General features: G+C 35.7%; 1 protein-coding gene across 2 annotated transcripts in view; it reads right to left on the reverse strand.

The window, feature by feature from the left end:
- The window catches only part of tbx3b (T-box transcription factor 3b), a 32809-nt gene extending 14813 nt beyond the window's left edge, over positions 1–17996 (reverse strand). Inside the window, exons 1-3 of one of the 2 annotated variants that reach the window (XM_026940061.3) lie at positions 17419–17996; positions 8309–8634; positions 4758–4842 (exon numbers count right to left, since the gene is read on the reverse strand). The gene's annotated coding sequence lies outside the window, so the exon portion shown is untranslated. The remainder of the gene's footprint in view (positions 1–4757; positions 4843–8308; positions 8635–17418) is intronic. The other variant, XM_034299141.2, reaches the window with a different exon arrangement.
- Position 17997: the final 1 nt, after the last annotated feature.

Genomic DNA, 17997 nt, shown 5'->3' on the forward strand with positions numbered 1-17997 from the left:
ATTCTCCACATCTCACCCGTCCCTTTCTTTACCCTCACGCTCACCATCACAAAACCTATTCCACAAAACTGAGAGGTTGGTGTTATATTTTTCTTTCTCTATCGTATGAAATGTGAAATGCCTGGCTCAGTATGCCAGTCAAACCATGCTTGGGGCCTTGAATTCAAGGCCACCTCTGCTGTCGAAAATAAGAAAGAGGTGGGGGATTGGAACAGTGCCGAAATCTGAATTAACTCGGATTTCCTTTAGGGAGCGATGCTTAATTTTTTTTTTTTTCCAGCCATGCTGCTAAATGGGCCCTTGGGTGCCATTATTTTTATTCCCTCAAAAAGTAATACTATTTGAGTCAATTTAGATATCATGAACTAGTTCGTTTTCTTACTAACACCAGTCCAAACCATGTGTTCTGGTTGCATTCTTAATTCCAAATGTTCTTATGATAAAAAACACAGTGGATTTTAGTCACAAAGCTGCAGAAATAATGCCTTCTGATGTAAACGTTTTGTTCACTCCCAAGTGTCCGAGCAACTCTGTGTCCATAAGCATTACCTACACCAAAAAACATCTCAGCCATTTCACACCCAGCGTTTTGTAACAACTTTATGTCACTCAGCAGCCCTCTGGAGTACCACCGACATTGAGAGAAATACCCACACACACATACACTCACACACACATACACACACACACACACACACACATACACGCAGGCTTATGGGGCAGCTGTGCCAAACCCCAGCAGTCTGCTAATAACAAGCCAGTCTTTTTCTGGCATGTGGGTGAGGGAAAACCCAGGGTGCTTTTCGTGTCACTTCAAAAGGAATGGAATGAAATTGGACCCAGCCAAAGGGGTGGGGAATGGGATACTGGATTGTCTGTCTGATTTCAGTGACATCATCACCCGGTGGTAAATGCCCCCTGTTAACTGAAATGTATTGAGAGCTATGAGTAGTAATTTCTAGATTAGATAGATTAGACTGTGCTGAGACTACACTATAGGAAATAAAAAGTTAGCCTCTTGATTAGACTGTATTGAGAGTCTCACTCAGTCACTTTCAGTATGTGCTTTATCCTGGTCAGGTTTGGATCCAAAGTCTATCCCGATAATGATGCGAGATTGAGATTGCATGATTGAAAACAAGACATTAGTCATTACATTAGACAATGCTTAGATTCGTCAAGAGATTAGACTTAAATGTTTGAAATAAGGCATTAGTTTATGGAAATAAAATAGTTACGTCTAATTTAGATTGTGCTGAGATTCTATCAGGAACAGAACATTATTCTCAAGATTAGACTGTCCTGATATTCCATAAATGAAAATAAGATGTTCACAGTTCAGTAGATTAGATGATAAAATTGGAAGTAATCTCTAATAAGTTTAATTAATAGAAGAGTATGCAGTTGTCAGTGCAACGTAATAATTTTAGACATAGATTACAATACAAAAAATCTTCCCTAGATTAGACTGATCTGGAAAATAAGACAGAACTCTCTAGATTAGTCTCTAACCTGTGCTGAAATTAGACATAAAACTGTGACATAAAATATTTGACATAAAATTTCTTCCCCTAGATTAGATCCTGAAATTACATTATTGAAAATAAGATAAGAAAATAAGAAAATAAGAATCTCTAGATTAGACTCTGCTGAGGTTACAATATTGACAAAAGCAATTAGTATCTAGATTGGACCATGCTGAAACTACAGAATGGCATACAATACTTTAGCGTATAGATTAGACTGTGCTGAGATTATATTGAAAAAAGCAATTAGTGTCTAGATTAGACTGTGCTATAAGTACAGAATGAGAAACAATACTCTAGTGTCTAGATTAGACTGTGCTGGGATTAAAATGTTGAAAAAAGCTATTAGTGTCTAGATTAGACTGTGCTATAAGTACAGATTGAAAAACAATACTTTAGTGTCTAGATTAGACTGTGCTGGGATTAAAATATTGAAAAAAGCAATTGGTGTCTAGATTGGACTGTGCTATAAGTACAGAATGAGAAACAATACTTTAGTGTCTAGATTAGACTGTGCTGAGATTAAACTAATGAAAAAAGCAATTAGTGTCTAGATTAGACTGTGCTGGAATTAAAATATCGAAAAAAAGCAATTGGTGTCTAGATTAGACTGCTATAAGTACAGAATGAGAAACAATACTTTAGTGTCTAGATTAGACTGTGCTGGGATTACAATATTTAAAAAAGCAATTAGTGTCTAGATTAGACTGTCTTGATAGTACATAATGAGAAATAATACTTTAGTGTCTAGATTACATTATTGGATATAAAACCTTAGTCTCTTTCTTAGACTGTGCTGAGATTAAGATAATAAAAAAAAGCTATTAATATCTAGATTAGACAGTGCCGAAAGTAGAGAATGAGAAATAATACTTTATTCTCTAGATTAGACTATGCTCACATTACGATATTGGAAATGACTTTAGTCTCTAGAGATTACAGTTTTTTTTTTGTTGTTGTTAATTGCCTCTGAGATATCAGATTTTTTTTTATTATAAACACATAAATATATAACCAAGAGATTACAGTATTGAAAAAAGACATTAGTCTCGATATTAGACTGTGTTTAAATTTCTAGATTAGATTGTGCTTGGTTTACAATATTGGGGAAAAAAGACATTGTATTGTACACGGTGCTGTGAGAGTATAGTATTGGAAATAAAATTGTGGTGTCTAGATTAGACTGTGTTGAGATTCTAATATCGGGAACATGATGTCATTCTCTAAATTAGACCATGTTGCGATCGCAGATTGGAAATAAGTCGTTACTAGTTACTAGTCACTAGTCACTCAGCTGTACTGAGATCGGAAGTAATTTAGTTGTTAGATTAGACTGTGCTACAATTACAGTATTGCAAACGAGTGTCACTAGATCAGACTCTTCTTATCATTTTCTAAAATGAGATGTTAGTATACAGTATGTGTTGAGTATTAGATTGGCTGTAGATTAGTTGATCAGGAATTAGATCAGACTACATTGAGAATATAGAAAAGGGGATTAAATTTGAATGCTTAGATCGGTCTCTGCGGTGGATATAAAGCAGAAGACGGTGAGAGTGCAGCAGGAGAAGAGACACAGTGGAATGAGTCTTTAGTCCTGCGATCTCTCAGACACCTCAGTGTGTACTTAGAGGGAGTATGATGAATAGTCGGCCACTCGCAGGCCTGTGCGACCCGCCGTGTTTGGACTGAGGAGGTGAGAAGAATGCAGTTAAACAGAGAAGGTGCAAGAGAGATGGAGGTCAAGTGGTGCTTATTTCGGACATTCTTCTTTCTTGACAGCTTTTACACACATTTTTTTCTGTCTGTTCACTTCAAGTGAAGTCTCTCTCAGTGAGGTGGTATTGCACCGTTTGTACCTTTAGTATGTATTCTGATCTACAAAGGTGCATGTAGTGTTTCCTCAAAAAGGAAATTATGGTCTATTTATGCACCCTAAATTTTTGTTTTAAAGGTACATTACAGATTACATTCTAGATGAAAGGAATGTATAGTTTATTTTGTTTAAATCTTGATATAATTTGATGTTTAGCACTCTACAGTATATATGTGCATTATTTACTAATGCACATATACAGAATGCTATTACTATTTTGAATAAACTACTGAACAAAATAAGAATAAGGGCTTTGTCATGCTCGGACATTGTCATTTGTAACTCTAAGCTTTTGCGATATTTTGTGTAGTCAGACTGATTAACAAAATCCCATCCTCATTCAAAAAGTAGAAACTGTGAACAGCTTTCTGGGAATTTATCTGAGAATCAATCCCACTCAGTTATTCAGTTCGGATAATGCTGTGTCCTTCCCGATTTTGCTTTTGTGTGTCTTTTCCAGAAGAAGAAATCACATTAAATGGATATTGTTATTGTTGTATTAACGTGTGGTGACCTGAAGTGTTTTCGTAAGCATGAATTGGTTCTTATGAGAGCTCCTACAACCAAGGTGAATATAATTATCACAGATAACAATAACGAATAACGATAGCTCTCTTCACAGAAGGATAGCTTAGCACAAATGACCTTCAGAGTAGAGTAAACCATAATGGGGATTTTTTTTTTTTTTTATATAGTGGACGCTACGTGAATGAATTGTGTTGCACGCCGGATGGAAATTATATTGAGCTTTTTTTTTTATTGTGCCATCTTTTCCAGCACAACTTAAATTTTAAAGTACAATCACAAAGTAGTGATCAATAATGTTCGACCTAGCAGAGATTCAAGTGTGGTTAAACTCGTCTACTTTTGTTCTCATGAGGGCCAAACACTGCCGATTCTATTTCCATGAAGGCGATGTTTTTGTGCAGTTTAGCTGCCATCCTTGAGGGCATCTAGACACGTAAATTCAATATGCTTGTGCAGCAGACATTTTAGTAAGAGTAAACTGTTTCTACAAGAAAGTTGGATGGAGCAAAAAAGCTGGTTTAATATTTGTTAAAATTATATGTTCTATCATTTTCCATAACAATAGTTTTCCATCATGAGAAAGTCTTAACAAAAGGACAAAGGGCTTTGTGATATCTTGGTAACGTGACAAGCCTTTTATTGTCTATTTAACTTCAAGAGAAAGTGAGAGAATTGCTCTTTCATCAAATGTAACTATGAATGGATAAAAAAAATCACGTCGTACTGTAATAAATTTTAAAAAAATGTATTTGCAAATTGCTCTGGTAGGAGAAACGCTTCAAGATGTGCTGCTGCGTTTTTTAAATTGAAAAAATCAAAATAAAAACCTGGAGTGTTCCTTTAAGAGATATGACATGTGGTGTCCGGCTTCTCAAGGACCTGATTGAGACCAGGTATAAGGCTGTCCATCTTCTGCAAAGTTCAGAAGGATTCGTTGAAACACATTTGCAAGCAGACGCAAAAAAATTCCAAACAGTTTCTTAGATGACAAAAGATTGAACACATATACTCACCATTACAATCCATAAACTTTGTTAATTATTTTCTATATTAATATTGTATAGTATGTATAACTATGGGGTTGAGCCAATGCAAACTTCCAGAACACGGTGTAGAGTCTACAAGGGATAAAGACCAGGTGATGTGTTTCAAATCTTTTGGTGAGCCTGCTGCCCACTGTTGTGCCTTCTGAGATGCTTTTCTGCTCACCACGGATGTAAAGAGTGATGATTTGAGTTACCGTACCCTTCCTGGTATCAACAAGGTATTTCTGCCTACAGAACGGCTGCTCAGTGGATGTTTATAGTTTTTCGTATCATTCTGTTTAAACTCCCAGAAAAATCCCAGATCAGCAGTTTCTGAAATATTCAAACCATGACACTTTTTTTATTTCTGATCAAATTTTGATGTTTGATGTGAACATAAACTGAAGTTCTTGTCCTGTATCTGCATGATTTTATGCATTGCACTTGTCACATAATTGGCTGACTGGATCATTTTGAGACATTTCTAGACATTTTTACTAATTTCAAGGTTGATATTTTCTTGTTCTATAAGAAGTTACTTTTTCTGATTGCAGGTACTTTTTTTTTAAAGAATTCATTTACCATTTCAAGCTTGTAATCTGTAAAAATGTCTAGTAATAAGCTTGACAATTTTGTATTAATTTATCACCACCTCTTAATGAGAAATGTTCTTATAACCAAAATAAATTTCGCTTGTGAAAATTACACATCTTATTGAAACTTTCTGAAAAACCAGCACGGCTTAGGGCAACTCAAGACACGTCAAATTGTTCTTGTAACAGTTTTTCGTCATAAGGAATGCACACTTACGAGCAAAATTTGCAAGGAGGTTCTAAACACACATAGCAGCCTGGGTGTTAATAGCTTGTGCTCGAGGCTGCTCGCTGTCTTTGGCAGATTCAATGCTTCATCGTTAAACTAGCATTTAATCAATAGAACTGATTTGCAGAAATATATATGTCTATTTAATAAGATCATTTCATTTAAGTCTTAATACCGTGTTATATCATTACGATCACTGTTTAATTTCTCAGGAGCTTCAGGAATAATTATAGCCAACATTTGAGAGGTTTTTCCTGTTTCTTATTCCCATATCAATATATCGGTGTCATAAAGGTAATATTGATATATCACAGAAATTCCCTTGACACTCTTGACCATCACTAAATGTGTAATTTATTGATTCTCAGCAGCTACAGAGAAATTTCTGTGAATATCTTTTAATATAGTACAAAGCTTATGGCAATCACAATCGCAAAGTGATACCTTCTTTATTATGTGCACCAATCATTATATTTGAATGTAATATGATTTTGTTCTTTTGTATCTAAAGCAATGTAAAGATTTAAGACCAAAAAAGACCAAAACGCTTCACGAAAAACAAGAATTAAGCATTTTAGTTGATAATCAAGCACACGTTTTCCAAAGTAAAAGAATCTCCATGTTGATCCTTCTTTCCAGATTTGGCGGACTGACCTCTCATTGCTCGGCAAGTTAGCGAGAAACATCCAATTCAGGAAACACACACCGAGGGAGCGAGCATAAACCGAACGCTTTTACTGCATTACAAAATCAATAGAGGCTTATCAATAACGAGGGCATGAATCACTCCGAGAAGGAGGACAGAAACGGGGAAAAATGAGAGTGAGGGATGGGAAGAGAGGGGAGGAGGACTGAAATCAATTTTCACACATTAGAACGATTAGCTTATTGAGAGGAGGGTGACGTATTGAGGGCTGCACAATGGAATTTGGAAATAAAGGCCTTCCGCAATCGGACTATAATATACAGCAATTCTGAGAAAGACTGGATAGAGTTTTACGTCCAGATCTACTGGTGATGCTGATGGAATGGACTTTGGATCTTGATGTATTTAGTAATTAATAAGTCAGGGATTTGGGGGATTTAAAGCCAAATTTAAGTCTCTAAGCTAAGTGTGCATTTCTTCAATTGTATAAATCATTAAGTTTCACGGAGAGGGTCAGTTAAGGCCACGAATCAATCACTGAAATGGTTTTAGTTCCAGTTCTTTCATACTTTCATACAGTTTATCTACAATATGTAAAAACAAACTGGCAATTATAGATATGAATATCTGAGTACTTGTGTACATATATATATACCATACAATATACAGTATACGCAAATAATTCATTTTCTTTTCAATTTAGACTATCAAAAGGTGGTTTTTAAATCTCTTCATGCTGAATCATTGAAAAGCTTCTTTTCTAAAACATGATATCAAATCCACATGCAGACATTTCCTTAGATTTGTGCTGAAATATTCATTTGAAACCTTACAGACGCAAAAATATATAATATCACCTCTACTGCTGGCTTCCAGTGTGTAGTTTTTTCCCATTCGGTATGTCAGGCAGTATATAAACATCGCTCTTAGAGTTCTTTAGTTTGGACAAATTTGAATCCCATTATTCTGTTTGGGAAACAAAAGCATGAAAGTTGAAAAAAAAAAAAAATGACTGGACTATTGCTCCAGCAGAGAAATATATATATATTTAAATTTCTCTTAACGGTCTTTCACACCACAACACCTTTAAAAAGTGTGTAATCGCTGATATGGTGAAGTTTTAGTTTATTGAAGGTGAAGTTTATTTCGCATTTATGGAACTTGGCACTTTAAAGTTTTCCAACACGGGAAGTCTTCACGACAGATGAGTTTACTTACTTTTTACTTACGATTTTTGCGACTTTATGTTTAAGATTTTACGTTTAAGTTTAGTTCGTGAGATTTAACCACTCTTCACATCCATCATGAGCTGAAAAGCATCTCAGGAAAAAAAAAACAGAGGGAACGACTGTTTATAGCTGCTATAACATTTAGTGATCACAGGTTGTTTTGTGGATGTTGGAAAATTTTAATATACGTTAAAAAACGTCTTTATTTATTCACTTATTTAAGTATTAATAAGTAAAAATTATATTGTTGGCAAATAAGAGGAATAAAACACTTTGGGTCATGCTGTTAATGTTAGTGTTTGGGGTTAGTTAGTGTTTAGCTGAATGTTAGTCGGTCAGTGTTTCATACCAATTAAATTCTTACCTGTGTTTTTAATTTAAGCTGAGAAGCTAGCTAACAAACAACGGGAAACATACGTCATGTACACAGAACGCTGATATTCAAGATATATTCAAGGTGACTAACTGGATTTTCCATAAAAAACAATATTTATAGCACAAAATGATTTTTCTGTGTAAAACTGGATGACGTGGCTGACATCGAGACCACAGTATAAACTTTCTTCATTTAAACAAAAGCCCTTTTTATTGTTATTTAGCCGTCTGTGTGTGCATGCGTGTGTATGTGTGTGTATGTGTGTGTGTATGCTCATTACCCAGATTCATGTTAAATACTCCGATGAGAACTGATGCAGCTTTTAATCACCTCTTTACTGAGTCTGGCAGTCCTTTGCTAATCTACCAGAGTAGGTTTTCACTGTGCCAAAATGTCAATATGTGCCCTTTTTTTTTTTTTTTTTTTGGCTCACAGGATTTGATGTGTTTCGAATTTTCCAAGTCCCCTGGGCCTCGTACGGCTTCTCCACCGCTTTCCCTGAACGTCTCTTTAACTGAGTCACACAGCGAGTTCACAGCTCGAACAACACTCACGATGACTGAGAGTGTTTCATCCTGGAGATCGTCACCAATCCTTAAACATCATCTATATGGAACAAAGAACAAAATGGAGAAATCATTGGATTTGAACTGAAGTTATAGAACATATGCTGTAATAGCAAATTGGTTGGCAAAGTAACTTTTCATGTATGTAGGACGGAAAATGAGAGTACGTAGTATTAATTCTTTTTACCTCCACTGAAAGTTCTTCAAGGGTTCTAGTTTTCTAAAGGGATTCGATTTGGAAAAAAATCTGATGTCAGATTTTGCTGTACATCAAACCGAAGAACCGTTTAAGCTGCTCAACGGCACATGCTACCATGATAGAAATTTAATATTATTTTTAAAAAAGTCAAACAGAACTTTATCATTTCAAATTCTCAATTTTTAATATTTACAGCTTAATATGTTCAGTTCAACAAAACTCATTATTATTATTGATTATGAATACTGGCAATAATAGTGGGTAAGAAGAACAAGATATTGTTTATGCCATGTTTACGTATTCTAGTATATCTACACCGAAAATATCTTAAATATAGACAAAGTGTTCATTAAACTTCGTTTAATCCTGTTTCCAGATATTTTTACTAACTTCAAGTTAATAAAATTGGATAAATTTGCTTATTTGTAGGCATTTATTTCTAGAAAGGAGCAGAATTATCTGTTTTAAGCTTTCAAAAAATGCCTAGCAATGAATGGGTTTAATAATAATAATAATAATAATAATAATAATAATAATAATAATGTATTTATTTAATCAGAATTTCATAACCTGAAATATTAGATCAATTCGACAATAAGTAAGATCACTGCACTTTTGTTGCTGAGTAAACTACTGACGCACTATTGAACACACTTCTAAGATGGCAGTTAATTAAATAAGACACCCACACCCACACCCACACACACACACATGAAGCAGACAAGTACAAGGCTTAAGCACAGGCTGATAATGGATGGAGCTGTAATAATAAATTAACACACATCTGGACAGGTAACAGTTTCGGCTTAAGCGTCCAGCGTGGGTGTGATAAGTATCGACTGTAGTGACTGGACACAGATTCGTCTCTTCAATTAAGTAGATGCTCTGGGTTTTTTTTTTTTTCCCTCCTCCTTCCGTTCCGTCAGCACAAACTCCGTAGAAACAGAAGGAAGGTTGAGGGATGAAGGAAGGAAGAAGACATCCTTTACTCAGAGCTGCATTCTTAAACACTCTTAAGTATTTCCTGATTTTTGCTGAGATGTACAGCGCGTTTATAGCCGCCGTCAGGTCCTGCAGAGCCGCCAGGAAAAGCATTAAAGCGTCCTCATTAGCAGATTATTTACAGGTGGAGAACTGAGCGAGAGTGCGAGTGAAGGTTGTGTAAGGAATAAAACACACACAGTGTGTGTTATAGCAAATAACAATGCAAATAACGGTGAGTTGTGTGATAGAGTGACAGCAGGTTCTGACTGTGTTTTATTCTTTTTATACCACAGAAAAATGAAACCAATATTTATTAGAAGAAGAATAAAATATACTTTTTATCCGTTTATTGTTACATTTAATGTTATGATGCGTCAAAAGGACAATGGAACTTTTTCCCATTTTTTCTTCTTTTTTTTTTGGGTGTTTCCAACTTAAAAAGAATTACTTTCTAATCATTTGAAATAAATAATAGAACAATTCTAATATTAATAAGCTTTTTTAAACATTGGAATTTTTAACAATTTTATCTAACCATTCCATGATTTGTTACTGAGCCATGATCTTTTGACCCTTACTAAAGACAAGGCAACAAAAACATCTTTTCAATTTTTTTCCCCTATTTTTAAAGAATATTTTGTTGTGAAATTCAGTATAAAGAACTTTAACTCATTAATCATGACAGCAATTTGCCAATGATTCCACTTTTCATCCTAATTTGAGTGTTTTTTTTTTGTTTTGGTTTGGTTTTTGTTTTTTAATTTAATGTTGTGGAACGTCCACGAAACAAATTCCTGTTTTCACTTACCTTATAGCAGCAATAAAAAGTCGTTCCCTCACCAACCTCTCTTTATGAAGTTAATAAGACGTTAACTCTTCTGTCCTGAAGATGTCAGAATGCGTAAAGCTACACTGTACCTCCGACTGTTACTGGAGACTCCTTCCATAAAGGTCACATAAACATCTCCTTCACCATATCAACATACAGCTTGTAAATTCGTTTATATGGAGCGTCCAGCATACAAGTCCCTGTGAATCAGCTGTTGCTATAGAAACGATAACGTATTAGCACGAGCGCATTAGAATAAACGCGTGATTTGTAGCTGCACTACTGTCAGAGCTGCTGTTATAGAAAATGAATCAACACCTTCTGACCTATCAGAATCCAGAATTCAGTAGCGCTGTAGTACGAAACTAATTTATCCTAACGAAGGGTGTGTTAGTGAGCTGATGAGTTGGATGGTGTATGTTTGGGTTTAAGGTTTGTAGTAAAATTTTTTTAAAAAAGCATTTTTATTTCTATTTTTATATTTTTGAATCCCAAATACTGGAAAAATACAATTATTATTATTTTTTTTTTTTCCTAAAGTCATTAGCTCCTCCTCCTCCTTATATTTATTATGATATAAAATCCAAACATTGATCATAAAGCATCTAACATACATACAGTTAAAAAAAAAAAAAAACAACAATGAAACATTTACAACTTTTCAAAAAAAAAAAAAAAAACGTAAATCTTTTTCCTGTTAATTCTTAAAATCTATTTTACTGTTGCTTGCGATACGATTTTGAAAATCCCATTTACGAAATCTCTTTTCTCAAGAAAAATAAAAAATAAATAAACAAAATTAAACAAAATGGTACAAATCTTTTTATCATTTGGTAAACATGAAAAAAATTTCTCTTAATGTTATTATTGAATGGAAAATGGATATAGATTGTATAAACGTTTTATTAATGTCCAGTAAAATAAATATTAGCAAATATATATGTTTTGTAGCGTTTCTCTTACTGAGCACTTTGTAGCTTTTACACTCTGAAACTGTGCACTTAATATTGCGGCTCTCTCCTCTCTCTCTCTCTCTCTCTCTTTTTTTTTTTTTTGCAGGAGACCATGCAAATAAGGATTTCACTGCATCTTGTACAGAGTAATAAAACCTGAAGCTTGAAGTAAAGGACTGATGTGGACACTGCGACGCCCTCTGGAGTTTCTGGAGGCTCTGAGCATGGTGGAGTGTGTACAGAGAGACTAACACAACACAGCAAGACAAAAAAGACCTGAACGAATGACAAAGATCCACTGAGGCCACTTCTTGGTTTAGAATTTCGAAACAACAAATTATTTCTTTTCCTGACATGCACATTTGTGTTTGTGTGTATGTGTGTGTGATCTGTGTGATGGCCATATTCTTTCATTAAACAGCATTAAATATGGTACATTAAATGACTTTTATTTTTACATACAATACAAATACACATTTAAAACAACAGCTGAACAATTTGAACTATATCTTTTTTTAAAAAAAAAAAAAAGATTTTAAAACTTTAATGAAGTATACAGAAATATAGAAATATGAAAGAAATATTGAAATACACCAGTCAGCCATAACAGTAAAACCACCTGCCTAATATTGTATAGATCCCCCTTGTGCCACCAAAACAGCTCTGACCCTTCAAGGCACGGACTCCACAAGACCTCTGAAGGTGTGCTGTGGGATCTGGCACCAAGATATTAGCAGCAGATCCTTTAAGTCCTGTAAGTTGTGAGGATCGATGGATCGGACTTGTTTGTCCAGCACACCCCACAGATGCTCGATCAGATTGAGATCTGGGGAATTTGGAGACCAAGTCAACACCTTGAACTCTTTGTCATGTTCCTCAAACCATTCCTGAGCAATTTTTGCAGTGTAACAGAGCACATTATCCTGCTGAAAGAGGCCACTGCCATTAGGGAATACCGTTGTCATGAAGGGGTGTACTTGGTCTGCAGCAATGTTTAGGGAGGTGGTACATGTCAAAGTAACATCCACAAGATTTCCCAGCAGAACATTGCCCAGGGCATCACACTGCCTCCGCCAGCTTGCGTTCTTCCCATAGTGCATCCTGGTGCCATTTCTTCCCGAGGTAAACCACGAACACGCACCCGGCCGTCCACATGATGTAAAAGAAAATGTGATTCATCAGACCAGGTCACCTTCTTCCATTGCTCCATGGTCCAGTTCTGATGCTCATGTGCCCGTTGTAGGCGCTTTCAGCAGTGGACAGGGGTTAGCATGGGCACTCTGACCGGTCTGCGCAGCCCCATGAGCAGCAAGCTGAGATACACTGTGTGTTCTGAAACCTTTCTATCACAGCCAGCATTAACTTTTTCAGCAATTTGTGCTACAGTAGCTCTTCTGTGGGATCGGACCAGACAGGCTGGCCTTCACTCCCCTCGTGCATCAATAAGCCTTGAGCACCCATGACCCTGTTGCTAGTTCACCGGTTGTCCTTCCTTGGCCCACTTTTGGTAGATACTAACCACAGGAACACCCCACAAGACCTGCTGTTTTGGAGATGCTCTGACCCAGTCATCTAGCCATCACACTCTGGCCCTTGTGAGAGTCACTCGGATCCTTACACCTGCCCATTTTTCTTGCTTCCAACACATCAACTTCGTGAACTGACTGTTCACTTGCCACCTAATATATCCCACCCCTTGACAGGTGCCACTGTAACGAGATAAGTTATAATCCATGTTATTCACTTCACCTGTCGGTGGTTTTAATATTACGGATGATCAGTGTATATATTTCGTTTTTTTTTTTTTTAATATTCTAAACCTCACAAGGTTTTAAACATTTCCTTAAAATGTGCATGTAAAATAAAAAATATTAACCTTAAATAAAATATTTATTTAAAAAATATAAAAAATATATATATTTATATTCAGAATATATATTGAAATACACAATTTCCACTATCACACAACAAACAATTCAACTGCTTAGAGCAGAAATCGTATATTTTTTATACATTTTTATATGCCTATTATTTTTAATGTATATATTTTTTTAAAAGTTTTTTTCTCGTTTGGTTTATAAAGGCCCATCACAGATGGGTAATGATGCGGGAAATCCAGGTAAACAAGTTTACATTGTGTGTATGTCCATGCGTGTATGTGCATGTGTGTGTGCAGTGTTGTGTTGTGCGAATAGAAGCGGATTTGTGTGAACACACACTGTTTGTGAGCTGACAGGTGCAGGCCGAGGCGTAAAAAGATCAGCGTGGAAATAAACGAAACGTTTTGAGTGATTGGGGACGGCGCATAAAAAAACAGCAGGCGACGTGCAGATATAGATTACACAACTAAACAGCTGCACACATAAACACATAAAACACAGGGTTTACGAGGGAAATGTTGTTGATATCTAATAGCTAAAGCATAATCCAGTAACAGATATATATATATATATATATATATATATATATATATATATATATATATATATAAGCTGAAATATTGATCACATGTTTGTAAATCAGATCCAAGTACACATCTTGTCTTTACATTATTTATATGAATCATCTACATGATGATGTTATATATTAGGCATTTTAAAATAAATGTTATGAATATTTCTCCTAGGACGTCCTGTACTAAGGAGACTCGACTCCCGAGCAGGATTATTTTGGACACTCAGGTTTCTAGGGCTCTTCAATGTAAACTATATCCTCCCATGAGACATCTGTAGAGCTCAGAGTTGGCTGATTATAACGTAAGCGAACCTCCAAACATAATCCACAGGCGGCTTTACACCTCCTTATCCTGTCCCTCTTTCTGAGTACACACTGTCTCCATTTCATTTACGTTACAGTGGGTATATTAACTGCTCGCACCGCCTGCAGCTTTTCGAAGCTCTTTGCTTTACACAATTGATTCGCCTTGTTTTCCCAGAAACCGTGTGTACTTTGCTTAACTACGGTTAAAAACAGAAGAAAAATATCGCAAAATCGATTTGAAACCCCTCCAAGTGATAATCTCCATTCACAAGCTGGACTTTTCTCAAGAGCCACGACTTCTCTAACGCTTCACATTTTGGGTTTCGCACATTTCTCTAGTGCATGTATTTTTATTTTCACAAAAGATTCTTATACACGATTCCTTTATTACATGATTCTTTGTGATTTTTTTTTTTCAATTCACTTATTTTCTTACATATTTATTTTCTCGCACATGATTCATTTACCTTCACATGTATTTCTTTGACATGATTCATTTGTTTTCACGTGATTCATTTATTTTTCACATGTGATTCATTTGTTTTCACATGTGATTCATTTGTTTTCCAATGTGATTCTTACACACGATTCATTTATTCTCACATTTGATTCTTACATATGATTCATTTGTTTTCCAATGTGATTCTTACACACGATTCATTTATTTTCATGAGATTCATTTGTTTTTAAATGTTATTTTTACATATGATTCTTTTTTTGTTTGATTCTTGGACATGACTCTTTTATTTTTTTTACATTTGCTTTTTACACGATTCTTTTTTTTTTTTACATTTGATTCACAGACCTGATTCTTTTATCTTCCATGTGATTCCTGCACATGATTCATTTACCTTCACCTGTATTTCTTAAACATGATTCGTTTTCACGAGTGATTCATTTTTCACATGTGATTCTTACAAATGAGTTTTATTTTACATGTGATTCTTACACAATTCACTTTTCACTCATTTGTGTTTTTACCAACTCATTAAGCTGAATTTAAGTAGATATTCAGTACATTGAGTCAGTGTGTGTGTGTGTGTGTGTGTGAAACTGAAAATAGCTCATAGCTCTTTTTATTTTTATTTCCAGCACTAAGAATTAAGTTTCAGTGTTACAGCTCTCTCTGGCCTTCACTTTCAAGATAGAGTTCCCTGATAAAATGGACATCAGCGACACACACACACACACACACACACACAGCTCTCTTTATCTCTCTCCTTTGTTCCCCTGGTCTCATAACGCGTTAAGGAAATGGCCACTTCCTGTTCATTTGACACGCCTTCCTGTAGTGCGTGATTAATCCATTCACGTATCAACTTTTATTTAATCCTGATATCATTTAGCCACGCCTCCTCCCTGAGTCTTATCCAGATGACGCTGATGTATCATGTGCACTGTTTTTTTTTTTAAGTACTGTACGATAATTGAAGTAGTTATACACTGTGATCAAACGTCTGAGTCTTAATGTGTTTAAATGCCTCAGATGGTGTGTGAACAGAATAAACAGATTGAAAGTGTAACTGAACCCGGTATGTTAATCACCTTCTCAGTCTCCAGTTTAATCAGCTGTGACGGCTCAGGCGTCAAAAGATTTACCCTCTTTATTACGGGCCTAAAGAGGTCATCAAAAATGAACGTCACACTTTCCACAGTTACGGGGGTCGCATTCAACGAGGAAATCTAATAACCGCACTGACTCTGAGGACCAGGAGCCCAAGCCAGAGGCCCGAATTCACAAAACGGACGTGTGATCTGCACAGGATTAGATACAGAGCTGCAAGTGATGACAACAACAAAAAATAGTGCCTTACACTCACCGTCCACTTTATTAGGAACACCCGTACACTCATGCAGGTATCTAATCAGCCAATCATATTGCAGCAGGACAACGCATAAAATCATGTGGAAACAGGTCAAGAGATGATATCACATGTTCACATCAAACATCAGAATGGGGAAAAAGTCTGATCTCTGTGACTTTAACTGTGACATGGTTGTTGGTACCAGATGGGCTGGGTTTGAGTATTTCAGAAACTGCTGATCTCCTGAGAATTTCGCACACAACGGTCTCTAGAGTTTACACAGGATGGTGCGAAATAAAAAAAACATCCTGTGTACGGAAGGTCTACACCCAGTTGATAAGAGAGATTAGAGGAGAATGACAGCTGACAGGAAGTCTATAGTAACTCAAATAATCACTCTTTACAACCGTGCTGAGCAGAAAAGCATCTCAGAACGCACAACACATCAAACCTTGAGGTGGATGAGCTACAAGAGCAGACGACCACATCAGGTTCCTCTCCTTTCAAACAAAGAATAAGAATCTGAGGTTATCATGGGGACAGAGTCACTGAAACTGGACTTCTTCAGCTGTATGTAATGACACAGAAATCGAATTCTGACTTTTTTGTTTTTTTTTTTAAATATCAGCATTTGAAGTAGGGTTAAATCAAGTTTACTTTCAGATGAAACAAATTCAGTTTTAAATTACTCATGCATTAAAGCATAAAATTAAAATTCAAGTTTTTCAAAAGTGCTAATATAGCACTGTGTAGCATAAGCAAGGAAGAAAACTCTTGTTATGTGCTATTAAAGGAAAATAATCAACGACTGGGTGGTGTGATAGTTTTCTACACCTGAACATCCTGAAGTGTTTTATTCCAACAATATATAGATGTTTTTAAAAAGAACAACATCGCAATTTTTATCTCTTTATAGTTGCATTTAATGTTATGGAATATCCATGCGTATCCTTATTAAATGCATAGAAAAACACAATAATACATTCATCATTATGATATCATAACAATACATCAATACCAACCCAGGGTTCCCATCTTTTCGTCCAAACTGAGTGCCAAGTCCTCAAACAAAGCCGTTGTTCTTATCGCTTTTCAGTTCTTTGAGGATTCAATCGATTCAATATACACTTTCAATTCATATTTAAATCTTAGAAAAAGTGGTTTGCTTTTAAAGAATTTATGAATGCGGTATTTGACTAACAAAAAAATAAGATTTATAAAATAAGCATCATCTCTCCTTTCACAGTCATGACTTACCCACTTATCCAGAGCGACTTACGATTATCTCATTTACCTGTGCAGTTGAGGGTTGAGGGCCTTGCTCAGGGGCCCAGCAGTGGCAGCTTGGCAGTGCTGGGATTTCAACTCTCAACCTTCCGATCAGGAGTCCAACGTCAAGAATGTCACACCAAAAATTCACAAAATGTTTGAACAATTCCAAAATAAATGCAAAAATAAAGGTTTCAGGTTTTTCCAAAAAAAAAAAAAAATCATTCTTAATATTATTCTTAATTCTTTTGAGAGAGAGAGAGAGAGAGAGCACTTATCTGGATAAAATCTATGAATCAATTTAAAAGTAATTTCTTTCACTTTGTATTTTTGTATCTTTGTAAACTATTTTTGAGGTAAAATCCAAACTTTTCTCCAGGGAATATCACTTACAAAACCATTCCTATAACAGGAACTCCATGCTTTGCCAAACTGCGTAAAAAAAGTCCCCCCAGGTGTGAACGCGTATCCGAGAGCACTTGTGGAGGCCAGCGATTGGCTGATGATTTGAATGGCAGCACTCCCAGCCAATCACGATCGTACTTGGATGGAACATTCGCCAATCCACACTGTAGCCGGGCTCGACCGGAAGTAGGAAGTAAAA

Source organism: Pangasianodon hypophthalmus, chromosome 24 (genome assembly GCF_027358585.1).
Source record: "Pangasianodon hypophthalmus isolate fPanHyp1 chromosome 24, fPanHyp1.pri, whole genome shotgun sequence".
In the NCBI taxonomy this organism is placed as follows: domain Eukaryota; kingdom Metazoa; phylum Chordata; class Actinopteri; order Siluriformes; family Pangasiidae; genus Pangasianodon; species Pangasianodon hypophthalmus.